The sequence below is a fragment of the Scyliorhinus torazame genome, chromosome 2 (assembly GCF_047496885.1).
Source record: "Scyliorhinus torazame isolate Kashiwa2021f chromosome 2, sScyTor2.1, whole genome shotgun sequence".
Lineage (NCBI taxonomy): Eukaryota > Metazoa > Chordata > Chondrichthyes > Carcharhiniformes > Scyliorhinidae > Scyliorhinus > Scyliorhinus torazame.
Window position 1 is genome coordinate 201011226 of NC_092708.1, and position 27693 is coordinate 201038918.

Genomic DNA, 27693 nt, shown 5'->3' on the forward strand with positions numbered 1-27693 from the left:
ATTTTTACCAATTAAGGGACAATTTAATGTGGCCAATCCACCTAGCTTGCACCTTTTTGAGTTGTGGGTGCGAAACCCACGCAAACACGGGGAGAATGTGCAAACTCCATACAGACAGTGACCCAGAGCCGGGATCGAACCTGGGACCTCAGTGCCATGAGGCCTCAGTGCTCACCCACTGAGCCACCGTGCTGTTCAACATATCAATTCATGAGGGAAATAGACAGTTATTTTTGTGTCCGGTCTTATTTTTCTGCACATTTCTCAGTGCCTCCTGCTTTTTATTGGTGAGACGACAAAACCCCTGGAACCAATGGACTACATCCTAGAGTTCAGTAGACACGGCTGCAAGAGATGTTGAATATATTTGGGTCGTGGGGGTGAGACCCAAGCAGTCGCTGGGAGAATGTACAAACGCCACAATTGAAAGTGCCCCGTGGCCGTGCCACCCTAATGTATTTCTTTTGATGTTCTAAAATCGCCTAGATTCTAAAATGGTCCCTATGGATTGGCAGGTAGCAAACATAAACCTGCTATTTAAGAAAGGCGGGCGAGAGAAAATGGGGGAACAGTCGGTTAGCCTGACATCAGTAGTAAGGGAAATCGTAGAATCCATTATTAGGGATATGACAATGGGGCATTTTGCTCAAATAATATTATGATTTTCTGAGTCACCATGGATTTATGAAAGCGGATAAAAGCAAAATACTGTGGATGCTGGAATCTGAAACGAAAACATTGGAAAAACACCACAGGCCTAGCAGCATCTGTAAAGAGAGAAAATGGGCCACATGGTGGCACAGCGGTTAGCACTGCTGCCTCACAGTGCCAGGGACCCAGGTTCAATTCCGGCCTCGGGTAATAATAATAATCATCTTTATTACTGTCACATGTAGTTACTGTGAAAATCCCCTGCTGGGCTGGAGGTCAGCTTTTCCGCCCTGTGCCTCGGCGTGGCGGGGGGACGTGCTGGAATTTTTTGACCCTGGAGAAGGTGACATTTGAGCTGAGGGGGGCGAAGGCGGGGTTCTACAATTCTTGGCGTTTGTTTATCATGCACTTTTGAGAGTTGGTTGCCATTGATTGCCTGAAGGAAGGGAAGGGGGGGCTTGTTTGTTGTTTATTTTTCGTTTTTGATTTGTGAGTCGATGTTTTAGGTGCTACATCGTTGGGGTTGTTTTTTTTTGTATGGCGAGAGTCTGCGGGGTCTGCACATTCTCCCCGTGTCTGCGTGGGTTTCCTCTGGGTGCCTCGGTTTCCTCCCATGTGCAGGTTAGGTGGATTGGCCATAGTAAATCACCCTTAGTGTCCAAAAAGATTAGGTGGGGGTTACGGGGACAGGGTGGAGGTGTGGGCTTAAGTATGCTGCTCTGGTCTCTGTGGGTTTCACCCCCACAGCCCAAAAGATGTGCAGGTTAGGTGGATAGGTCATGCTTAATTGCCCCTTAATTGGGGAAAAAAAATAATTGGGTACTCTAAATTTATTTTAAAAAAAGTATGGTGCTCTTTCCAAGAGCTGGTGCAGACTCGATGGGCTGAATGGCCTCTTTCTGCACTGTAAATTCGATCATTAAAAACAATGAAAATATGGCGAATAAAAATATTTTAAAATTTAGAGGTGGTGACTAATAGGATGGATAAAGGGGAACCAGTGGATATTGTGCGCTTGAATTTTCAAAATGCATTTGCTATAAGTGCCACACAGGAGGTTATTTCATTAAATCAGGGCTCATAGGATTGGAGTAATCTATTAGTGTGGATTGAAATTTGGTTAATGGACAGAAAACCAAGAGTAGGAATAAATGGAACATATTTGGTTTGGCAGGCAGTGACTAGTAGGTACTACAAGGGTCAATGCTTGGGCCTCAGCTACTTACAACCTACATCAGTGACTTAGATGAGGGAACAAGTGAATCCATATTTGCTGAGGGTACAAAATTAGGCTGGAAAGTAGGGAGAACACAAAGACATTGCACAAGGGCATAGACAGGTTAAGTGAGCAGGCACAAATGTGGCAATGAATTATAATGTGGGCTGCATTAATATAATGTGATCAGAAAAATAAAGAAGCAGAATATTTTTGAAATGGCTCGAGGTTGGAAAATATTGGTATTCAGAGAGACTTGAATGTTCTTGCAGTGGATCATGGATATTGTCATGCAGGTGCAGGGAGGAAAGGGAATGATGTGTTGGCCTTTATTACAAAGAGATCGATTGAGAAGTCTGATTGCATTTATGTAGAGCCTTGGTGGGACCACACTGGAATACTGTGTACAACTTTGATATCCTTACCTACGGAAGGATATAGGGGGAAGTGCAACAAATGTTCACTCAGACTGATCCTGAGACGAGAGGATTTTTAAAAATAAAAAAATAAATTTTTTTAGTAGACCCAATTCTTTTTTTTCCAATTAAGGGTCAATCTAGTGTGACCAATTCACCTACCCTGAACATCTTTTTGGATTGTGGGGGCAAGACCCATACAAACATGGGGAGAATGTGCACACTCCACATGGACAGTGACCCGGGGCCGGGATCGAACACAGGTCCTTGGCATGTGAAGCAGCAGTGCTAACCACTGCGCCACCGTGCTGCCTGAGATGAGAGGATTATTCTATGAGGAAAGATTGAGCAGCCTCAGCCTATAGCTCCTGCAGTTTAAAAGAATGAGAAGTCATCTAATTAAAATATATAAATCCTTAAGAGACTGTGTATGATGAGTGCTGGGAGACAGTTTCCCCCTTGCTGGGTCATCGGGAACCAGGGCTCAGTCATTTAGGACTGAGTGAGGAGAATAGTGTACCTTTGGAATATTGTCCTCCGAGAGGTGTGGATAAGTAGATGTTGAGTATTTTCAAGACACAGATGGATAGATTTTTTGAATACTGAGAGAATTGAAGGCAATTGTGATTGTGCAGCAAGGTGTAGCTGAGATGGAAAGTAAAGTCATAATCATATTGAATGGCAGAGAATGCTCAAGGGACTGAAGGGCCTACATGCTTGGTGCAATGTACAGGTGGAAAGATCCTGATCCTGAGCTCAGTTGGTGACATTCTTGCCACTGATTTTGACATAGAATTTATATTTGGAGAAGGAGGCCATTCAGCCCATCTAGTCTGCATCGGCCCTTGGAAAGAGCACCCGACTTGAGCCCGCGCCGCCATCCTATCCCCGTAACCCAGTAACCCCACTTAACCTTTTTGGACGCTAAGGGCAATTTATCATGGCCAATCCACTTAACCTGCACATTTTTGGACTGTGGGAGGAAATCGGAGCACCCGGAGGAAACCCACGCAGACATGGGGAAAACGTGCAGACTATGCACAGACAGTGACCCAAGCCGGGAATCGAACCTGGGACCCTGAAACTGTAAAGCAACAGTGCTAACCACTGTGCTACTGTGCTGCCCGGGGGTGGGAGGGGTGGGGAAGATCCTAGACTGAGTCCCTCTCCAGAGATATGAGCGCACAATTGGCTGATACTCCAGTGCAGTACTGAGGGCATATTGCACTCTGAGGTGCCATCTCTTAGATAAATATGTTACTGAGGCTCCAGCTTCCTCCTCAGTTGGTCATAGAAGATACAATGGCATAATTTCAAAGAACGGTTGAAGAATTCACCAAATAAGTCAACTTATGTGAGCCAGTGCACTGGCTCAAACCAGGCCCTGGAGAATGCAATCCTGTCACTTTGGGGGTTGACGCACAGAGACTCTATACTACAATGGCAGGACAAAAAACATTTTTAAATGGGAGCTAAAAGAACTGTAATCAGCGGAACTCTGAAAAATAAAGACGGGTTTGATTTTTTTTAAAAAAACTTTGTAATTCAAGGCATTTTCACATATACAATAAGAATCAGAAGAGCCACAAAACAGTTCAGTAAACAACAAACAACCACACCCCACCTGCTCCCCTGACGCCAACCCCTCCTCATATTCCGCCTTCCCCCTTAGACCCCACCCCCCTTTGCTGACCCTTACACGTCCTTAAAGAAATTAATTAATGGCTTTTACCTCCGGGTGAATCCCTCTACCGTCCCCCTCAAAGCGAACTTAATCTTGTATAGCCTCAGGAATTCTGTCAGGTCGATCACCCACAACCCTGCTTTTGGCGGCACTGAGTCCCACCACCCTAGCAAAATCCATCTCCGGGCTATCAGGGAGGCAAAGGCCAAAACATCAACCACTCTGACATCCTGTACTCCGGGGTCTTCCGACACCCAAATACCGCCACCTCTGGACTGGGAACCAGCTCCACCCCCAGCACCTCCGACATCACACCCGCGAACCCCTGCCAGAATTCCCTCAGTCTCAGGGGCAGTATGATGACGCAGTGGTTACCATTGCTGCCTCACGGCGCCGAGGTCCCAGGTTCGATCCCACCTCTAGGTCACATTGTCCCCGTGTTTGCTTGGGTTTCGCCCCCACAACCCAAAAGATGTGCAGGGTAGGTGGATTGGCAATGCTAAATTGCCCCTTAATTGGAAAAAAATAATTGGGTACTCTAAATTTATAAAAACAAAGAACTTCCTCAGGCTAGGACATGCCCAGAACATGTGGATGTGATTTCCCCCCCCCCCCCCCCCCCCCCCTTGCACATAACCCACACATATCCTCTACCCCAGGCATTGTCAAACTCGGGGGCGTGACCCACGGGTGGGTCGCGAAGTAGTCTGTCGCGGCGCTCCCGATTGCTCAAATCCGCACGCAACATCCACAGCAGCCAACTTTTAATAATGCCGGCTGCGAGCGGCCTTCAAAATGGCCAGGAACAGATTTTAAAAATTTGGCCGCACTGCGCACATGTATGCGCACCGATGATCAGGCACGCATGCGCAGTGCGGCCGTATTTTTTTTTTATATGGTCGCAGCCTTTTTTCAAGTTCGGGGGGCCAAAGTTACCATTGGGGCCAAAAGGACCCAAAACAATTTCCTCCATTTTTGTCAGCAACAAACAAGGTAAGAGGAAATGGTGGGTCGCGAAGGTCGGCCGGCGTGGGTCGCGAAGGTCAGCCGGCGTGGGTTGCGAAGGTCATTCGCCGTGGTTCGCAAAGGTCGGCTGGGTTGGGTCCCGAAGGTTGGCCGGTTGGTAAAAATGGGTCGCCAGAAAAAAAGTTTGAAAAACACTGCTCTACCCCTTCAAAGAAGATACTCATCCTCGCCACCGTCATATGAGCCCATCTTAAACTGGATGAATCTTAACTTCACACATGACGAGGGCGCGTTCACCCTCTGCAAGGCCTCCGCCCACATCTGGCCCCACCTCCTCATCCAACTCCTCCTCCCATTTCCTCTTAATGTCCCCCACCAGGGCTCCCTCCCACTCCATCAACTCTTTATAGACATCCGACACCTTCCCCTCCCTTATGTCGTCCTTCGACTGCACCTTGTCCTGCAACCCCAGGGGTGGCAGCCCAGGAAAGGATGGCACCTCTCCCCTTACAAAGTCCTGAACCTGCAGGTACCTAAAGCCACTACTGGGCGATGCATACACTTCCTCCAACCGCGCGAATTTGCCCCCTATGAACAAGTCGCCAAAGCGCTCGATCCTTGCCTGCCCCCACCCCCTAAACCTCATATGCAGCGCCGCCGGTGCAAACCTATGATTATTACAGATTGGCGCCCACATCCAGACAGTCTCCAGCCCCAGATGCTGCCTCCACTGCCCCCACACCCTTAGGGCCAACACCGCCACTTGGTTCACGGAGTACCTGGCCGGCGAAAACGATAAAGGCGCCAACAACAAAGCCCTCAAACACGTACCCCTGCACAATATCGCCTCTACCCACTCCCACACCGGCCCTCTCTCCCATGGCCCATTTTCTTACCACAGCAATGTTCGCCGCCCAATGATAGTAGTTAATGTTTGGCAACGCTAGCCCCACCCCCCCTCGCCTCCACGCCAAGAAAGCCCCCCACACCCGGGGGGTCTTCCCCACCCCCACAAACCTGGAGATCAGCCCATTGACCTTCCTGAAAAATGACTTGGGAACAAAGATTGGGAGGTTCTGCAATGCAAACAGAAACCTTAGCAGCACCGTAATTTTCACTGTCTGCACCCATCCTGCCAGCGACAGCACATCCCACCTCTTAAAGTCCGCCTTCACCTGCTCCACCAGCCGAGCCAAGTTCAGTTTATGCAACTGCGCCCAGCTACGCACCACCTGAATACCTAAATACCTGAAACTTGCCAAAACTACTCTAAATGGCAACCCTGTTAGTCTCCTTTCCAGCCCTCTGGCCTCAATCAGGAATGCCTCACTCTTTCTCATATTCAATTTGAATCCCGAAAACCGGCCAAATTCCCCCAGGATCTCCATGATGCCGCCGATGCTGCCCACAGGGTCCGAAATATACAATAACAGATTGTCTGCATAAAATAAGACCATGTGCTCGACACCCTCCTGCTCAATCCCTCTCCAGTCCCTCGATGCCCTAAGTGCCTTTGCCAGCAGCTCTATCGCCAAGGCGAAGAGCAACGGGGAGAGCAGGCACCCCTGCCTTGTCCCACGATGCAGCCCGAAGTTCCCCAAACTCACTCGGTTTATCCGCACAAACGCAAGCGGCACCTTGTATAACAGCTGGATGCAATCCAGAAACCCCTGCCCAAACCCGAACTGCCCCAGCACATCTAACAAATATGCCCACTCCACCCGATCAAATCTGCAAACATCGCCACCACTACCTCCACCTCCTGCCCCTCCGAAGGCATCATAATTACATTGAGTAGCCTCCTCACAACTGCCTTCTCTTCACAAAACCCTTCTAATCTTCGCCTATCACGCCTGGCACACAGTCCTCAATTTGCGATGCCAACACCTCGGCCAATAACTTGGCATCCACGTTCAATAGTGATATCGGGTGGTACTGCTCCGGATCCTTATCCTTCTTTAAAATCACAGAGATGGGGCAGCACGGTGGTGCAGTGGTTAATACTGCTGCCTCATGGCGCCGAGGTCCCAGGTTCGGTCCTGGCCCTGTGTCACTGTCCATGTGGAGTTTGCACATTCTCCCTGTGTCTGCGTGGGTTTCGCCCCCACAACCCAAAGGTGTGCAGGGTAGGTGGATTGGCCACGCTAAATTGCCCCTTAATTGGAAAAAATGAATTGGGTACCGTAAAATTTGTTTTTTTTAAATCACAGAGATGGAAGCCTGGGACAATGTAGGGGGGGGTGATCCCCCTCTCACCCTCGCTTCATTATACACCCTCACCAGCAGTGGCCCCAGATCTGCCCAAAACGTTTTATAAAACTCTACCTCGGGGACCTGGGCGAGCGCCATTTGGTACTGGTCCCACAAACTTGAACCAGATGGAACGACACTCGTGAGGTCTCCAAAGGGATCGGAGGCCCCCAGCTGCATGCCGTTCGGGAGGGGTGGTGCCCTGGCGCTGCTAGTGCCATCTGGGCACCCTGTAAGTTTTGCTGGGGAACAGTTGGTGATAGCAACTGTGCTGCGTTCGTGGACATGACAACCAAAGGAAGCAGTGAGTGGAAACTCTGAGGAGGGATGGAGGAGGCACACAAGGAGGAGGCATTCTGGACTCCGTTTAAGTGGATGAACTGTGCCTGGTAAATTATGTATTTGTTGTCTACAAGGGGCTGGTTTAGCACAGTGGGCTAAACAGCTGGCTTGTAATGCAGAACAAGGCCAGCAGCGCGGGTTCAATTCCCGCACCAGCCTCCCCGAACAGGTGCCGGAATGTGGCGACTAGGGGCTTTTCACAGTAACTTCATTGAAGCCTATTTGTGATAACAAGCGATTATTATTATACAGGGAACCCATCTGGCCGGAGCCTTCCCTGTCTGCATCATCCCCATACTATCCATCACCTCCCTCAGTCCAATTGGGGCTCCCAGTCCCTGAACCAGCCCATTCTCCACTTTGGGAAACTATAACCCATTCAGGAACTGTCGCATTCCCTCCTCCCTGGTCGGGGGCTCCAACTCGTAGAGCCTCCTATAAAATGCCTCAAACACCCCATTCACCCTCTCCAGATCCATCACCACCTTGCCCTTATCATCCCTAACTCTACCAATCTCCCTCACCTCCTTTTGCTTTCTCAACTGATGGGCCAACATCCTGGGGCAACTGGAGAGATGTTCGCCTTTTCCCGATACTCGTACACTGTCCCTGTGGCCCTCCGCAGCTGTCCCACCGCCTTCCCCGTAGAACGACCCCAAACTCCAGCTGGAGCCTCTGCCTCTCCTTCAACAATCCTGCCTCCAGCGTTTCCGAATATCTCCTGTCCACCCTCAAAATCTCGTCCATCAGTCCTGCCCTCTCCTCCCACTCCGTTTTCCTCCTGTGCGAGATATAAACTCTCCCCTGACTACCGCCTTGAGTGCCTCCCACAGGGTGACAGCTGTGACCTCCCCCATGTAGTTCAGCTCCACATAGCCCCGAATGGCAGCCTGCACCCGCTCACACACCACCTCCTGCAAATTCACCCAGAGCGGTGCACAATCGCAGAATACTCCGAGTCGGCCCCAAGCCAGCAACATCTTGGTCATGAAAACTTCTTTGCCCTCTGCCTCCCAAACCTCCACAGGTCCACACCCTCCCCCCATGTGCTCCATAAGCCCCCTCGCCATTGCCGACACCCTCGACGACTTGAGACTCGACCGGTCCAAACTCTGCCCCCCATAATTTACCGATGCAACTCCACAATCTTCCCTAACGCCTGCCTCAAAGTTCACGTCATCCCAATTCGGGGCATAAACGTTCACCAGAACCACAGGCATCCCCTCCAACTTCCCATTCGCCATCATATCACCCCCCTGGATCGGCTACAATACATCCCACCTCGAACTCAACCCGCTTATTAACTAATTGCGCTACCCCCCTCTTCATATCAAGCCCCAGATGAAACACCTGCCCGACCCATCCCTTTCTCAACCTCGTCTGGTTCCCCCAGCTTCAGGTGCAAAAAAAGCCGCATCTGCCTTCAAACTCCTCAGATACATGAGCACACGCGACCTTTTAACCGGTCTATTCAACCAGCAACTGCGCCACACCAACCACACCCATGTCAGCAGCCCTCTTTTTATTTTCCCCACTCCCACCCCAAACAAAGAACCAACCCCCCTCCCTCCCCCCACGCCTTCCTCTTGGCAACCCCGCCACTTCACTCTGTTAACTAGCCCGCCCAGCTCGCATGGTGGCCACTCTCGAGGCCTCCTTCCACCCTTCATCTCTCCAGTTGCCCCCCACCGAACTACTCAACCATCAACCCCTAAAGAGTAACAAAAGGCACACTCGCCATCATTGCTCCCCTGTGAGAACCTGCCCCAGAAACACCACCACCAAACACTTTAAAAAGCACACAAAACTCCTCCCAACGTTCAGTGTCCTCACACTCCTCCCAGTCCATAGTCCCTCATAAATTCCATCCCCCCTCTGGTGTGTCAAAATAAAGCTCTCGCAGGGCAGCACGGTGGTGCAGTGGGTTAGTACTGCCGCCTCACGGCACTGAGGTCCCAGGTTCGATCCCGGCTCTGGGTCTCTGTCTGTGTGGAGTTTGCACATTCTCCCCGTGTTTGTGTGGGTTTCACCCCCACAACCCAAAGATGTGCAGGGTAGGTGGATTGGCCAGGCTAAATTGCCTCTTAATTGGAAAAAATGAATTGGGTATTCTTTTAAAAAAAAAAAAAAAATGTTTTAATCTTTTTAAAATAAAGCTCTCGCTTCTGGAAAGTCACCCTCAGGCTGGCCGGGTACAATACCCCAAACTTCACCCCCTTTTAAAAGAGGGCAACCTTAATCCGATTAAACCAGGCCCCCCTCTTCGCCAGTTCTGCACCCAGTTCCTGGTACACCTGCAGCTCGCCCCGTTCCTGGGTACATTTCCTGGTCTGCCATGCCCATTGAAGTACCATCTTGTCCAGAAAGCGGTGCAACCCGCACCACCATCAGCCTTGGCGGTTCGACTGCCTGTGCCTCCTCTTCCGCACCCTGTACGCTCGGTCCACCTCCAGAGGCTCATCAAAGGAACCTTCCCCATCAATTTCTCCAGAATCCTTCCATATACACCGCGGCCTCCGGACCTTCAGTGCCTTCAGGCATCCCGACAATCCTTATGTTTTGCTTCCTGGAGCGATTCTCCAGATCCTCAACCTTCTCACTCAGCCTCTTCTAGCTCTCCCGCATCACTCCCAACTCTGCTACTAACGAAGCCAACTGCTCCTCGTGCTTCACCACCGCTGCCTCCACTTTATGGCGGCATGGTAGCACAGTGGTTAGCACTGTTGCTTCACAGTGCCAAGGTCCCGGGTTCGATTCCCGCTTGGGTCACTGTCTGTGCAGAGTCTGCACGTTCTCCCTATGTCTGCGTGGGTTTCCTCCCACAAGTCCCAAAAGACATGCTTGTTAGGTGAATTGGACATTCTGAATTCTCTCTCTGTGTACCCGAACAGGCGCCGGAATGTGGTGACTAGGGGCTTTTCACAGTAACTTCATTGCAGTGTTAATGTAAACCTACTTGTGACAATAATAAAGATTATTATTATTATTTCTGGATCACCAGGCTCTGGGATTCCAGCCTCTGTTCCACTCAGATCCCAGATCTCAGCGGTTCAACCACCTTGGCTAGGTCTTCCAGGGTCTCTTTGCACTGTTGCAGAAACCTATTATTCAGGAACTGTACCAACTGCTCTGTTGACCACTGGGCAAGTTGACCCCTTGACCCCGCCATCTTTTCCTGTGGCGCACACGAAGACACTCCTGCTCCCGCTGCTCTTTCCTTCTTGTACCACTCCTTGTCTGTGGATCCATCCACCAGCCACACCAGAGGACTAAAACCTCCCCTGGCACTCCTGCACCTCTTGCTGTCAAATACTTTGCCTTTCGGGTAGGGAAAAGACCAAAATAATCCATCTTGAGCGGGAGCCACCAAATGTGCGAACACTTACTTCATGGCTGCCACTGGAGGTCTGCGACGGGTTTGAATTTATATAGTGCCGTTTATGACCTTGGTATGTCCTGAAGTGCTTAATAATCAAAAGAAATGCCCTTGAAGTGTGGCCCATCATTTTATCCCGTGCCCCATTTTATCCTGTCTCTCGGGGTCGAGTGTGATTTGCTTCCACTCTGGTTCAAGGGGCTCTGTGATGGCTGGTAAGTCCAATGCACGATCTGCAGACTCTGCCACATGTGGGGCAGGTAGTGCTCGAACGGTCAGGCAGATGAGGTTTTTGGAAGTTTGTCTGCTCTCGGGTGACTGGACTTTGCTCTTGTGCACTCCCGACAAAGTCACACAATGTTTTTGGTGATTTTCCTTCTAAACCACCTCCCTTTTGGTCGGTCATGGGCCAAGGACTCCCATGATTTGGCAGGGATGTTTGATCTCTTCAGAGACGCTGTGACAACATCGCTAAAACGTTTCTGCTGTCCTCCGGGAGCCTCCTGCTGCAACTTGAGTTTTGAGTAGATTAGCTGCCTCAGGAGTCTGGTGTCAGGCATACAGACAGCACTGTAATCACTGTTGTAATGCCTAACCAGGTCAGTAAGATTACTTTTATTCTGGTCCTCTAATTATTAAAGCCAGTAAATCTCATTTGTGCTCCTGGTCCTTTTCTCTCCCCTGAACCTTTCCACTTCTCTGTCTCTCCTTTTAGTCATTCCTTAAAACCTGCAGTTATTGTCAGATAGCACTCCTGTGAAGCATTTTGGGATGTTTTTACTGTGTTAAAGTCATGAAACAAATGAAAGCTGTCATTGTTGGTAGCAGTCAGGAGTGGGAAATGTTACTGATTGTTGTCTTTTCCCTCTCTAGGAGCACTGTTCCTTTGTCTCTGCCTCTGGCTGAGTTAGTTTAACTCATCATAAACCATTTGTTATCGAACCTGCACACTCTTAAGCTATCACAAGTGCTATAAACTATCTCTTAAGAGAACATCGCCTGAACCATTGTCGTGAGGTGATAAACAATATCAAAATCAGCATCTTCAACTCATGCGATGACTGCTACATTCTCTGAAAATGTGGATTGGAACATTTATTTCCACTGGCAGCTCTCCCAATCTTTATACGTTGCTGGAGTCTTTTTAAGCACATGTGTCTTGGGGCTGCACGGTGGGGCAGTGGTTAGCACTACTGCCTCACGGCGCCGAGGACCCGGGTTTAATCCCGGCCCCAGGTCACTGTCTGTGTGGAATTTGCACATTCTCCCCGTGTCTGCATGTGTCTCACCCCCACAACCCAAAAGATGTGCAGGGTAGCTGGATTGGCCATGCTAAACTACCCCTTAAAAAAATAAATTGGAAAAAAATAATTGTGTACTCTAAATTTATATAACAATTTTTGTTAAAGTACATTTATCTCTACATCACTAAAATAATGGAGAATGCAAAGTGAGTACTTCGAAGTTCTGTCCTGTGTAGGTATCCAGGAGAGTTGGATTTCAAAATACAATCTGCTTGTCAAGAGAAAAAATAAATGCCTTTTGGGCGAAGCCCACATCCTGTAAAAAATGAATTTTTAAAAAATCAGTGCAGACACTGGTGTAACAAGGTCCCACTATAAGCAATGATTGAGGGAAAAGCTGCTGCATGACAGATTTCCCATACAGCAATGTGATAATGATTTTTTTTATTAAACTGTCGGAAGCAATAATTAAACTATTGGAAGCAAGTGTGGCACAGTGCCAGAGACCCGGGTTCAATTCCGGCCTTGGGTGACTGTGGAGTTTGCATGTTTGCCCCGGGTCTGCGTGGGTTTCCTCCGGGTGCTATGGTCTCCTCCCACAGTCCAAAGATATGTAGGTTAGGTGGATTGGTCGTTCTAAATTACCCCATAGTGTCTAAAGATGTGCAGGTTACGCTAAAGGGTTATTGGGATAGGGCTTGGGGGTGGGCGTGGATTTAGTGCTCTTTCAGAGGGCTGATGCAGACTCGATGGGCCAAATGGCCTCCTTCTGTACTATAGGGATTCTATGAATTCTGACCATCAGAATTCATCTGCATTTGGAGAGGCAGAGATTAATCAAGAACAGTCAGCATGATTTTATTAAGGGGCGGTCATGTCCGACCAACTTAATTGAATTTTTCGAAGAGGTGACCAGATGTGTAGATGAGGGAAATACATTTGATGTGGTCTACTTGGATTCAGTAAGGCTTTTGATAAGGTCCCACATGGGAGACTGATAGCCAAAGTAACACCCCATGGGATCCAAGGAAATTTGGCAAATTGGATCCAGAATTGACTGAGTGGCAGGAATCAGAGGGTGATGGTCGAGGGGAGCTTATCTGACTGGATGCCTATATTCAGTGGGGTCCTGCAGGGATCAGTGTTGGGGCCCTTGCTGTTTGTGATTTATATAAATGATTTAGACTTGAATAAGGAGGGCTGATCAGTAAGTTTGTGGATGATACAAAAATTGGTGGGGTGATAAACAGTGAAGAGGATAGCTTTAGATTACAGGAGGATATAGACGCGCTGGTCAAATGGGCTGATCAGTGTCAAATGGAATTCAATCTGGATAAGTGTGAGATGATGCACTTGGGCAGGACAAACAAGGCAAGGGAATACATGATGAACGCAGGACCCTGGGAAGCACCGAGGATCAGAGGGAACTTGGTGTGCATATGCAGCAGTCCCTTGAGGTATCAGGGCAGGTGGATACAGTGGTCAGGAAGGCAGATGGTATACTTGTCTTTACTATCTGGTACATAGAGTTTAAGAGCAGGGAGGCTATGCTGGAACTGTATAAAACGTTGGTTAGGCCACAGCTAGAGTATTGTGTGCAGTTCTGGAATCCATATTATAGGAGGAATATAATAGCACTGGAAAGGGTGCAGAGGAGATTTACCAGGATGTTGCCAGGGCTGGAGAGTGTTATGAAGAGAGATTGAATAGACTGGAGTTGTTTTCATTGGAGCAGAGGAGACTGAGGGGGACAGGATTGAGATGTATAAAATTATGAGGCGCATAGATAGAGTCAACAGGACGAAACCTTTACCCTTGGTGGAGGAATCAATGACCAGGGGGCATAGATTTTTTTTAAAATTTAGAGTACCCAATTCATTTTTTCCCAATTGGCCAATTTAGCGTGGCCAATCCACCTACCCTGTACATCTTTGGGTTGTGGGGGCGAAACCCACGAAAACATGGGGAGAATGTGCAAACTCCACACGGACAATGACCCAGAAACTGGGACCTCGGTGCCGTGAGGCAGCTATGCTAACCACTGCGCCATCATGCTGCCCTGGGGACATAAGTTAAGGGGCAGGAGATTTAGAGGGATGTGAGGAAAAACGTTCTCTCCCAGATGGTGGTGGGGTCTGGAACTCACTGCCTGATAGGGTGGGGGAGACAGAGACCCTAATAACATTTAAGAAGTATTTTGATGTGCATTTGCGATGCTGAGGCAGACAAGACTATGAGCCAAGTGCTGGTTCGATCCCGGCCCTGGATGACTGTCTGTGTGGAGTTTGCACATTCTCCCCGTGTCTGCGTGTGTCTCACCCCCACAACCCAAAAGATGTGTAGCGTAGGAGGATTGACCATGCTAAATTGCCCCCAATTGGGAAAAAAAACGAATTGGTACTTTAATTTTTTTTTTTAATTAGCTAGGTGCTGGGAAATGGGATTAGAATAGTTAGGTGGTTGTTTTTGACCGGTGCAGACATGAGGGCTGAAGGGTCCTTTTTTTAATTGATTTGTGGGATGTGGGCGACGCTGGTTAGGCCAGCATTTATTACCCATCCCTAGTTGCCCATCAGAAGGTGTGGTGAGTTGCCTTTAACCGCTGCAGTCCTTGAGGTGTAGCTGCACCCACTGTGCTATTAGGGAGGGAGTTCCAGGATGTTGCCCCAGCGACAGTGAAGGAGCGGTGATATATTTCCAAGTCAGGGTGGTGAGTGACTTGGAGGGGAAACTCCAGGTGGTAGGGCTCCCAGGTATCTGCTGCTCTTGTCCTTCTAGATGGTAGAGGTCATGGGTTTGGAAGGTGTTGTCTAAGGAACCTTGGTGAGTTATTGCAGTGCATTTTGTAGATGGTACACATGGCCACCACTGTTTGTCGGTGGTGGAGGGTTTAAATGCTTGTGGAAGGTGGAGCAATCAAGCTTTGTCCTAGATGGTGTCGAGCTTCTTAAGTGTTGTTGGAGTCACACTCATCTAGGCAGGTGGAGAGTATTCCATTACACTCCTGACTTGTGCCTTATAGACTTTGGGGGATCAGAGGTGATAGGATACCGAGCTTTTGACTTGCCCTGGTAGCCACAGTATTAATATGGCTAGTCCAATTCCGTTTCTGATCAATGGTAACCACCAGGATGTTGATTGTGCGGTATTCAGCGATGGTAATGCCATTGAATGTCAAGAGGTGATGGTTAGATCCTCTCTTGAAGGAAATGGTCATTGCCTGGCACTTGTGTGGCGCGAATGTAACTTGCCACTTGTCAGCCCAAGCCTGGATATTGTCCAGGTCTTGTTGCATTTGGACATGAACTGCTTCAGTATCTGAAGAGTTGCGAATGGTGCTGAACATTGTGCAGTCATCTGCAAACATCCCCACTTCTGACCTTCTGTTGGAAGGGGCGTCATTGATGAAGCAGCTGAAGACGGTTGGGCCTAGGACACTACCCTGAGGAACTCTTGCAGTGATGTCCTGGAGCTGAGATGATTGATCTCCAACCACCACAACCATCTTCCTTTCTGCCAGGTACGACTCCAACCAGTGGAGAATTTTCCTCCTTATTCCCATCCAGTTTAGCTCGGGCTCTTTGATGCCATACTCGGTCAAATGCTGCCTTGATGTCAAGGTCAATCACTCTCACATCACCTCTGGCATTCAGCTCTTTTGTCCATGTTTGGACCAAGGCTGTAATAAGGTCAGGAGCTGAGTGAGCCTGGCGGAACCCAAACTGAGCATCTGTGAGCAGGTTATTGCTGAGTAAGTGACGCTTGATAGCGCTGTTGATGACTCCTTCTGGGTGGCACAGTGGAGCAGTGGCTAGCACTGCTGCCTCACAGCTCCAAGGACCCAGGTTCAATCCTAGCCCCGGTTTACTGTCCGAGTGGAATTTGAACATTCTTCCCTGGACTGCGTGGGTCACACCCCACTACCCAAAGATGTATAGCGTAAATGGATTGGCCATACTTTAGTATGAGAGAGGTAGCTGTCACATGCCCTATATGGACAGGATCACGTTATTAAAAAAAATAATAAGATGACTTCTTCCATTACTTTGCTGATGATGGAGAGTAGACTGATAGGGCGGTAATTGGCTGGGTTGGATTTGGCAAGTTTCTTGTATACAGGGCACACCTGGGCAATTTTCCACATTGCCACTGGTAGATGCCAGTGCTGTAGCTGTACTAGAACAGTTTGGCTAGGGGTGTGGGAAGTTCTTGAGCACAAGTCTTGGTTTGCACTTAGTGCTGAATTTGGTGCATTTGAGTGCTATAGTGAGAGTTTGGTGACTGAGGGAGTGCTGAATTTGGTGCATTTGAGTGCTATAGTGAGAGTTTGGTGACTGAGGGAGTGCTGAATTTGGTGCATTTGAGTGGTATAGTGAGAGTTTGGTGACTGAGGGAGTGCTGAATTTGGTGCATTTGAGTGCTATAGTGAGAGTTTGGTGACTGAGGGAGTGCTGAATTTGGTGCATTTGAGTGCTATAGTGAGAGTTTGGTGACTGAGGGAGTGCTGAATTTGGTGCATTTGAGTGGTATAGTGAGAGTTTGGTGACTGAGGGAGTGCTGAATTTGGTGCATTTGAGTGCTATAGTGAGAGTTTGGTGACTGAGGGAGTGCTGAATTTGGTGCATTTGAGTGCTATAGTGAGAGTTTGGTGACTGAGGGAGTGCTGAATTTGGTGCATTTGCGTGCTATCGTGAGAGTTTGGTGACTGAGGGAGTGCTGAATTTGGTGCATTTGAGTGCTATCGTGAGAGTTTGGTGACTGAGGGAGTGCTGAATTTGGTGCATTTGAGTGCTATAGTGAGAGTTTGGTGACTGAGGGAGTACGGTGCTCCTTTCATTTTGTTTCCTACATTTCCGCAAAGAGTGAGAAGAGAGCCAGGAGTTTACAGAGAGTGCAGCTGACTGGGAGCAGAGTCGGAGGGCGGAGATCCAGTTGGTCCACAGGAGAGGTATATTCTGTAAGGTAAGAGGGGATGGAGGCTAGGCCAGTTGCATGCTCCTCCTGTAGGATGTGGGTGGTGAGGGATACCACCGGTGTCCCCGCTGACTCTACCTGCGGGAAGTGCACCCAACTCCAGCTCCTCAAAGACCGTGTTAGGGAACTGGAGCTGAAGCTGGATGAACTTCGGACCATCTGGGAGGCAGAGGGGGTGATAGAGAAGAGTTACAGGGATGTAACCACACCCAATGTACAGGGCAAGAATAGCCGGATTACAGTCAGGGCGAAAAAACCAAAGAGGCAGACAGTGCAGGGATCCCTCGTGGCCGTTCTCCTTCACAACAAGTATACCGTTTTGGATGCTGTTGGGGGCATGACCTACCGGGGGAAGGCCCTAGCAGCCAGGTCTCTGGCACTGAGTCTGGCTCTGGGGCTCAGAAGGGAAGGGGGGAGAATAGAAAAGCAATAGTTGTAGGAGATTCAATGGTTAGGGGAATAGATAGGAGATTCTGTGATCGCGAGCGAGACTCCCGGAAGGTATGTTGCCTCCTGGGTGCCAGGGCCAGGGATGTCTCGGATCGTGTCTTCAGGATCCTTAAGGGGGAGGGGGAGCAGCCAGAAGTTGTGGTGCACATTGGTACCAACGACGTAGGTAGGAAAAGGTGGCAATAAACGTGTTTAGGGAGTTAGGCTGGAAGTTAAAAGCCAGGACAGACCGAGTTGTCATCTCTGGTTTGTTGCCGGTGCCACGTGATAGCGAGGCTAGGAATAGGGGGAGAGTGCAGCTGAACATGTGACTGCAGGAATGGTGTAGGAGGGAGGGCTTCAGGCATTTGGATAATTGGAGCGCATTCTGGGGAAGGTGGGACCTGTACAAGCAGGACGGGTTGCAGCTGAACCAGACGGGCACCAATATCCTGGGAGGGAGGTTTTCTAGTACTCTTCGGGAGGGTTTAAACTAATTTGGCAGGGGAATGGGAACCGGATTTGTAGTCCAGCAACTAAGGTAGCCGATATTCAGGACGCCAAGGCGTGTAATGAGGCAGTGGGGAAGGGAACATTGACAAAGGAGAGTACTTGCAGGCATCGAGATGGGTTGAAGTGTGTATACTTCAACGCAAGAAGCATCAGGAATAAGGTGGGTGAACGTAAGGCATGGATCGGTACTTGGGACTACGATGTGGTGGCCATCACGGAAACTTGGATAGAAGAGGGGCAGAAATGGTTGTTGGAGGTCCCTGGTTATAGATGTTTCAATAAGATTAGGGAGGGTGGTAAAAGAGGTGGGGGGGGGGGGGGTGGCATTGTTAATTAGAGATAGTATAACAGCTGCAGAAAGGTATTTCGAGGAGTATCAGCCTACTGAGGTAGTATGGGTTGAAGTCAGAAATAGGAAAGGAGCAGTCACCTTGTTAGGAGTTTTCTATAGGCCCCCCAGTCGTAGCAGAGATGTGGAGGAACAGATTGGGAAACAGATTTTGGAACGGTGCAGAAGTCACAGGGTAGCAGTCATGGGTGACTTTAACTTCCCAAACATTGAATGGAAACTCTTTAGATCAAATAGTTTGGATGGGGTGGTGTTTGTGCAGTGTATCCAGGAAGCTTTTCTAACACAGTATGTAGATTGTCCGACCAGAGGAGGGGCAATATTGGATTTAGTACTTGGTAATGAACCAGGGCAAGTGATAGATTTGTTAGTGGGGGAGCATTTTGGAGATAGTGACCACAATTCTGTGACTTTCACTTTAGTAATGGAGAGGGATAGGTGCGTGCAACAGGGCAAGGTTTACAATTGGGGGAAGGGTAAATACGCTGTTGTCAGACAAGAATTGAAGTGCATAAGTTGGGAACATAGGCTGTGAGGGAAGGGCAAAAGTGAAATGTGGAACTTGTTCAAGGAACAGGTACTACGTGTCCTTGATATGTATGTCCCTGTCAGGCAGGGAAGAGATGGTCGAGTGAGGGAACCATGGTTGACAAGAGCGGTTGAATGTCTTGTTAAGAGGAAAAAGGAGACTTATATATGGCTGAGGAAACAAGGTTCAAACAGGGCGTTGGAGGGATACAAGATAGCCAGGAGGGAACTGAAGAAAGGGATTAGGAGAGCTAAGAGAGGGCATGAACAATCTTTGGCGGGTAGGATCAAGGAAAACCCCAAGGCCTTTTACACATATGTGAGAAATATGAGAATGACCAGAGCGAGGGTAGGTCTGATCGAGGATAGTAGCGGGAGATTGTGTATTGAGTCTGAAGAGATAGGAGAGGTCTTGAACGAGTACTTTTCTTCTGTATTTACAAATGAGAGGGGCCATATTGTTGGAGAGGACAGTGTGAAACAGACTGGTAAGCTCGAGGAAATACTTGTTAGGAAGGAAGATGTGTTGGGCATTTTGGAAAACCTGAGGATAGACAAGTCCCCCGGGCCTGACGGGTTATATCCAAGGATTCTATGGGAAGCAAGAGATGAAATTGCAGAGCCGTTGGCAATGATCTTTTCGTCCTCACTGTCAACAGGGGTGGTACCAGGGGATTGGAGAGTGGCGAATGTCGTGCCCCTGTTCAAAAAAGGGACTAGGGATAACCCTGGGAATTACTGGGAATTACAGGCCAGTTCGTCTTACTTCGGTGGTAGGCAAAGTCATGGAAAGGGTACTGAAGGATAGGATTTCTGAGCATCTGGAAAGACACTGCTTGATTAGGGATAGTCGGCACCGATTTGTGAGGGGTAGGTCTTGCCTTACAAGTCTTATTGAATTCTTTGAGGAGGTGACCAAGCATGTGGATGAAGGTAAAGCAGTGGATGTAGTGTACATGGATTTTAGTAAGGCATTTGATAAGGTTCCCCATGGTAGGCTTCTGCAGAAAGTAAGGAGGCATGGGATAGTGGGAAATGTGGCCAGTTGGATAACGAACTGGCTAACCGATAGAAGTCAGAGAGTGGTGGTGGATGGCAAATATTCAGCCTGGATCCCAGTTACCAGTGGCGTACCACAGGGATCAGTTCTGGGTTTCTGCTGTTTGTGATTTTCATTAATAACTTGGATGAGGGGGTTGAAGGGTGGGTCAGTAAATTTGCAGACGATACGAAGATTGGTGGAGTTGTGGATAGTGAGGAGGGCTGTTGTCGGCTGCAAAGAGACATAGATAGGATGCAGAGCTGGGCTGAGAAGTGGCAGATGGAGTTTAACCCTGAAAAGTGTGAGGTTGTCCATTTTGGAAGGACACATATGAATGCGGAATACAGGGTTAACGGTAGAGTTCTTGGCAATATGGAGGAGCAGAGAGATCTTGGCGTCTTATGTTCATACATCTTTGAAAGTTGCCACTCCAGTGGATAGAGCTGTGAAGATGGCCTATGGTGTGCTAGCGTTCATTAACAGAGGGATTGAATTTAAGAGCCGTGAGGTGATGATGCAGCTGTACAAAACTTTGGTACGGCCACATTTGGGAGTACTGTGTACAGTTCTGGTCGCCTCATTTTAGGAAGGATGTGGAAGCTTTGGAAAAGGTGCAAAGGAGATTTACCAGGATGTTGCCTGGAATGGAGAGTAGGTCTTACGAGGAAAGGTTGAGGGTGCTAGGCCTTTTCTCATTAGAACGGAGAAGGATGAGGGGCGACTTGATAGAGGTTTATAAGATGATCAGGGGAATAGATAGAGTAGACAGTCAAAGACTTTTTCCCCGGGTGGAACAAACCATTACAAGGGGACATAAATTTAAGGTGAATGGTGGAAGATATAGGGGGGATGTCAGAGGTTGGTTCTTTACCCAGAGAGTAGTGGGGGCATGGAATGCACTGCCTGTAGAAGCAGTTGAGTCGGAAACATTAGGGACCTTCAAGCAGCTATTGGATAGATACATGGATTACGGTAAAATGATATAGTGTAGATTTATTTGTTCTTAAGGGCAGCACGGTAGCATTGTGGATAGCACAATTGCTTCACAGCTCCAGGGTCCCAGGATCGATTCCGGCTTGGGTCACTGTCTGTGTGGAGTCTGCACATCCTCCCCGTGTCTGCGTGGGTTGGGTTTCCTCCGGGTGCTCCGGTTTCCTCCCACAGTCCAAAGATGTGCAGGTTAGGTGGATTGGCCATGATAAATTGCCCTTAGTGTCCAAAATTGCCCTTAGTGTTGGGTGGAGGTGTTGACTTTGGGTAGGGTGCTCTTTCCAAGAGCCGGCGTAGACTCAATGGGCCGAATGGCCTCCTTCACTGTAAATTCAATGATAATCTATGATTAATCTAGGACAAGGGTTTGGCGCAACATCGTGGGCTGAAGGGCCTGTTCTGTGCTGTATTTTTCTATGTTCTACTATTGCCGGGATATTGTCAGGGCCCATAGCCTTTGCAGTAATCAGTGCTTTCAGCCGTTTCTTGTTATCATGTGGATTGAATCATATGGGCTTAAAACTGACATCTGTAATGCTGGAGGAGACTGACAACAATCTCGCTGAGGATTGTTGCGAATGCCTCAGACTTTTCTTTTGCACATATGTGCTGGGCTCCTCCATCATTGAGGATGGGGATATTTGTGGAGGTGCCTCCTCCAGTGAGTTTTTCAAATGTCCACGACCATTCACGGCTGAATGTGGCAGGACTACAGAGCTCAAGTCTGATACGTTCGTTGTGGAATTGTTTAGCTCTGTCTATTACTTGCTGCTTATTCTGTTTGGCACACAAGTTGTCCCATGTTGTAGCTTCACCAGGTCAATACCTCATTTTTCAGTATGCCTGATGTTGTTCCTGGAATGCTCTCCTGCACTCTTCATTGGTGGTAATGGTAGAGTGGGGGATATGCTGGGCCACGAGGTTGCAGATTGTAGTTGAATACAATTCTGCTGTTACTGATGGCCCACAGCGGCTCATGGATTCCCAGTCTTGAGTTGCTAGATCAGTTCAAAGACTATCCCATTTAACACGGTGGTAGTACCACACAACACGATGGAGGGTATCCTCAATGTGAAGACGATACTTTGTCTCCACAAGTACTGTGCGGTGGTCACTTTAACCAACACTGTCAATGGACAGATGCATCTGCAGCAGGCAGATTGGTGAGGATGAGGTCAAGCATGTTTTTCCCTCTTGTTGTTTCCCTCCCCACCTGCTGCAGTCCCAGTCTAGCAGCTTATGTCCTTTAGGACCTGGCCAGGTGAGTCTGTGGTGGTACTATCTAGCCACTCTTAATGATGGACGTTAAAGTCCCTCACCCAGTGCGTATTCTGCACCCTTATCACCCTCAGTGCGTCCTCCAGGTGGTGTTCAACATGGAGGAGCACCGATTCATCAGCTGATGGTGGCCGGTATGTGGTAATCAGCAGGAGGTTTCCTCGCCCATGTTTAACCTGAAGCCATGAGATTCATGGGGTCCAGAGTCAATGTTGAGGAGTTCCAGGGCAACTCCCACCTGACTGTATATCACTGTGCCACCCCCTCTGCTAGGTCTGTCCTGCTGGTGAGACAGGAAATACACAGGAATGGTGATAGTGGTGTCTGGGATATTGTCTGTAAGGTCTGATTCTGTGAAATTGACTATGTCAGGCTGTTGTTTAACTAGACTGTGGGAGACTTCCGGTTGCGGCGATGACCAGCTAAGCCGCACATTTCGGCGGCTCCAGCTCGAACGGACCTTCGGGCTCTTTTAAGAGCCCCAACGGGGAATTTTTTCGTGACGAAACCCGGTGTGGGGTGAGACAACAGGGAGTCCCCCCCCCAACGAAAAAGAAAAATATCGGCGGCGGCGGCCAGATCGCGAAGAACCCTCGAGGACAGGGGCAGAAGGAAAAAGGAGCAAGATGGCGGCAGAGGGAGCCCAGGCGACATGGGGGCCGGACCAAGACGAATTTTTGAGACGGTGTGTGGAGCTGATTAAGAACGAGGTGCTGGCCCTGATGCTACAAGCAATTGAGGGGCTTAAGGAGACACAAAAGACCCAGGAGATGGAGCTCCGCGTGGTGGGGCAGAAGGTGACGGACAACGAGGACGAGATCCTGGGCCTGGCGGTCAAAATACAGACGCACGAGGCGTTCCACAAAAAGTGCATTGAAAGGATTGAAGTCCTAGAAAACAGATCACGGAGAAAGAACCTTCGGATCCTGGGTCTCCCCGAGGGAGTGGAAGGAGCGGACGCCGGGGCTTACGTGAGCACGATGCTACGCTCGCTAATGGGAGCTGAGGCCCCCCTCGGGCCCCTTGGAAGTGGGAGGGGCCCATCGGGTCCCTGCAAGGAGACCAAAGGCGGGAGAACCACCTAGGGCGACAATCGTGCGATTTCATCGCTTCAATGACAGAGAGGTGGTTCTGAGATGGGCCAAAAAGGTACGAAGTAGTAGATGGGAGAATGCGGTGGTACGGGTGTACCAGGATTGGAGTGCGGAGGTGGCGAGAAGGAGGGCGAGTTTTAATCGAGCCAAGGAGGTGCTACACAAGAAGAAGGTGAAGTTTGGGATGTTGCAGCCGGCGCGACTGTGGGTCACGCACCAGGAGAGGCATCGCTACTTCGAAACGGCGGAAGAAGCATGGACCTTCATTAAAAACGAGAAACTGGATCAGAACTGAGGGACTGATGTTGGAGGGGAAACGACAATGCTGATGTATATAGAGATGTAAATTGGGGAGGGGGGGACACTGAGAAATGTGAGCGCCGGTGGGGGGGAAGAAGAGACATAGGCGGGGGTTGGGGAATGGGAGTGGGGCGGCAGAGGGAGCTGCGCCACGAGGGGCGGGACAGCTTTAGAGAACACTGGGCTTATTGTTCTTGTTCCCGCACCAGAAAGATGATGGCGGGAAGATAGGCGCAAGGTAGATGGGAGTTCCCCACATGGGGGGGGGGGGGGGGGGTCAAGGAGAGAGCGGGAGAAGCCGGGGTCAGTTGAAGTCAGCTGACTTTCGGAAGCAATATGGGGGGAGTAATCATGCTAGATGGGGATCTGGGGGGGGGGGGGGTGCAGGTAACTGGCTTGCTGCTGCAGAGATCGAAGAGGAACTGGTAAAAGAAAAGGTGGTCGGGGCGGAAATGGGCCGCCTGGGGAACGGGTGGGTGCGCGGAACCGGGACGTGGGACTGGCCTCGAGAGGGTGATGGCTAGTCGACAGGGGAGGGGGGCAGGCAGCCCACCAGTTCGGCTGATCACGTGGAACGTGAGAGGCCTAAATGGGCCGATTAAAAGGGCCCCGAGTGTTCGCGCACTTGAAAGGACTGAGGGCAGACGTGGCCATGCTTCAGGAGACGCACCTGAAGGTGGCGGACCAAGTTAGGTTAAGGAAAGGATGGGTGGGACAGGTGTTCCACTCAGGGCTGGATGCAAAGAACAGAGGGGTGGCCATACTGGTGGGGAAACGGGCGTCATTCGAAGCTAGGAACATTGTTTCAGACAGCGGAGGCAGATATGTGATGGTGAGTGGGTGAGTGGCAGACTGCAGGGAATGGAGGTCGTGTTGGTTAACGTATATGCCCCGAATTGGGATGATGCGGGATTTATGAAGCGGATGCTGGGACGTATCCCGGACCTGGAGGTAGGAAACCTGATAATGGGGGGGGGACTTCAACACCGTGTTGGACCCAGGGTTAGATAGATCTAGATCTAGGACCGGAAGAAGGCCGGCAGCGGCCAAGGTGCTTAGGGTGTTTATGGACCAAATGGGGGGAGTGGATCCGTGGCGATTTGTTAGGCCGATGGCCAAAGAGTTCTCCTTCTTCTCCCATGTTCACAAGGTGTACTCCCGGATAGATTTCTTTGTTTTGGGAAGGTCACTGATCTCGAGGGTGGAAGGAACTGAGTACTCAGCCATAGCTGTTTCAGATCATGCCCCACACTGGGTGGACCTGGAACTAGGAGAGAAGAGGGAGCAGCGTTCACTCTGGCGACTGGATGTGGGATTACTGGCGGATGAGGGAGTCTGCGGAAGGGTGCGGGGATGTATCGAAAGGTACCTGGAGGCCAATGACGACGGGGAGGTCCGAGTGGGAGTAGTATGGGAAGCACTAAAGGCGGTGGTCAGAGGAGAGCTGATCTCCATCAGGGCCCACAAGGGGAAAATAGAGGCCAAGGAAAGGGAAAGACTACTGGGGGAGATTTTGAGGGTAGACAAAGAATATGCGGAGGCCCCGGATGAAGGACTATAAAGGGAGAGTTCTACCTGTTGACCACAAGGAGGGCGGAGGCACAGTGGAGGAAGGCACAGGGATGAGATATGAATATGGGGAAAAGGCGAGTCGCCTGTTGGCCCATCAGTTGCGAAAGAGGACAGCGGCGAGGGAGATGGGGGGAATTAGGGATGAAATGGGAGCTACGGTGCGGAGAGCAGGGAAGATAAATGAGGTGTTTAAGACCTTTTACGAGAGACTATATAGGTCCCAACCCCCGGAGGGAAAAGAGGAGATGCGGCAGTTTTTGGACCAATTAAGGTTCCCGAGGGTGGAGGAGCAGGAGGTGGAAGGCCTGGGGGCGCCGATTGGGGTGGACGAGGTTATCAAGGGGCTAGGGAACATGCAGGCAGGGAAGGCCCCGGGACCAGATGGGTTCCCGGTGGAATTCTATAGAAAATATGTGGACTTGTTGGCCCCGCTGCTGGTAAGGACCTTTAACGAGGCCAGAGAAGGGGGGACCCTACCCCCGACAATGCCGGAGGCGACGATATCGCTAATCTTGAAGCGGGATAAAGATCCGCTGCAGTGCGGGTCCTATAGGCCTATCTCACTGCTAAATGTGGACGCCAAGTTGCTAGCAAAGGTGCTGGCAACGGGGATAGAGGATTGTTTCCCGGGGGTGGTGCGCGAACACCAGACAGGGTTCGTAAAGAGGAGAAAACTAAATGTCAACGTGCGACGGCTATTAGGGGTGATAATGATGCCCCCAGCAGAGGGGGAGGCAGAGATAGTGGTGGCAATTGATGCAGAGAAGGCATTTGATAGGGTGGAGTGGGAATATCTATGGGAGGTGCTGAGGGAACTGGTTTGTCAGCTGGGTTAAACTCCTCTATGGAGCCCCAACGGCAAGTGTGGTCACAGGTCGGCAAAGGTCGGAGTATTTTCGACTACACGGGAACAAGACAGGGATGCCCGTTGTCCCCATTACTGTTCGTGGTGGCAATTGAACCACTGGCCATTGCGCTGAGAGACTCCAGAAAATGGAGAGGGGTGATTAGAGGGGGAGAGGAACACCGAGTGTCACTCTACGCGGATTACCTACTGCTGTATGTGACGGACCCAGTGGGGGGGATGACAGAGGTCATGCAGATATTGAGGGAGTTTGGAGATTTCTCGGGATATAGGCTTAACATGGGAAAGAGTGAGCTTTTTGTGATACGCCCTGGGGACCAGAGTAGAGGGATAGATGGCCTACCGCTAAGGAGAGTGGAAAGAAACTTCCGATACCTGGGGATTCAGATAGCCAGGAGCTGGGGAACCTTACACAGGCTCAATCTGACACGGCTGGTGGAACAAATGGAAGAGGATTTCAAAAGGTGGGACATGCAGCCGCTGTCACTGGCGGGCAGAGTGCAGGCAATGAAGATGATGGTCCTCCCAAGGTTCCTATTTGTGTTCCAATGTCTCCCTATACTGATCACTAAGGCCTTCTTTAAAAAAAATGATTCGTAAATGGATGGGAGAGGGAGCCACGTGGAAAAGGTTGGAGATGAAGTCCTGCAAAGGGACGAGTTTAAAAGCACTGGTGATGGCACCACTACCGCTCTCCCCAAAAATATTTACCACAAACCCAGTGGTGGCGGCAACATTAAGTATCTGGGGGCAATGGAGGCGACAGAGGGGTGTGCTGGGAGCCTCGGTGTGGTCCCCGATCAGGAACAACCATAGGTTTGCCCCAGGGAGGCTGGACGGAGGATTCCAGAGCTGGCACCGGGTAGGAATCAGGAGAGTGGGCGATTTATTTATAGACGGGACGTTTGCGAGCTTGGGAGCGCTTGAGGAAAAGTATGAGCTGCCCCGGGGAAATTTCTTTAGATATATGCAGGTGAGAGCGTTCACGAAACAACTGGTGAGGGAATTTCCGCTGCTCCCGACACAAGGGATCCAGGACAGGGTGCTTTCGGGGGTGTGGGTCGGGGAGGGCAAAGTGTCAGAGATATACCGGGAGATGAGAGAAGAGGGGGAGGAGTTGGTGGGCGAACTGAAGGGAAAATGGGAAGAAGAGCTCGGGGAGGAGATTGAGGAGGGTTTGTGGGCTGATGCCCTAAGCAGGGTAAATTCCTCTTCCTCGTGTGCCAGGCTTAGCCTGATCCAATTTAAGGTGCTGCATAGAGCACACATAACGGGAGCAAGGTTGAGCAGGTTCTTCGGAGTGGAATGGACAAGTGTGGGAGGTGTGGGGGAAGCCCGGCGAACCATACACATATGTTTTGGTTGTGTCCGGCACTGGAGGGGTATTGGAGGGGAGTGACTGGAGTGATCTTGAAGGTGGTGAAGGTCCGGGTCAAGCCAGGCTGGGGGTTAGCTATATTTGGAGTAGCGGATGAGCCGGGAGTGCAGGAGGCGAAAGAGGCCGATGTCGTGGCCTTTGCGTCCCTAGTAGCCCGGCGTAGGATTTTACTCATGTGGAAGGAAGCGAAACCCCCCGGACTGGAGGCCTGGATAAACGATATGGCGGGGTTCATA

The 27693-nt window shown here is 50.0% G+C and overlaps 1 protein-coding gene across 2 annotated transcripts in view; it reads left to right on the forward strand.

The window, feature by feature from the left end:
- The window catches only part of plekhm3 (pleckstrin homology domain containing, family M, member 3), a 181950-nt gene that overhangs the window by 62791 nt on the left and 91466 nt on the right, over positions 1-27693 (forward strand). The gene's annotated exons all lie outside the window — the stretch shown is intronic.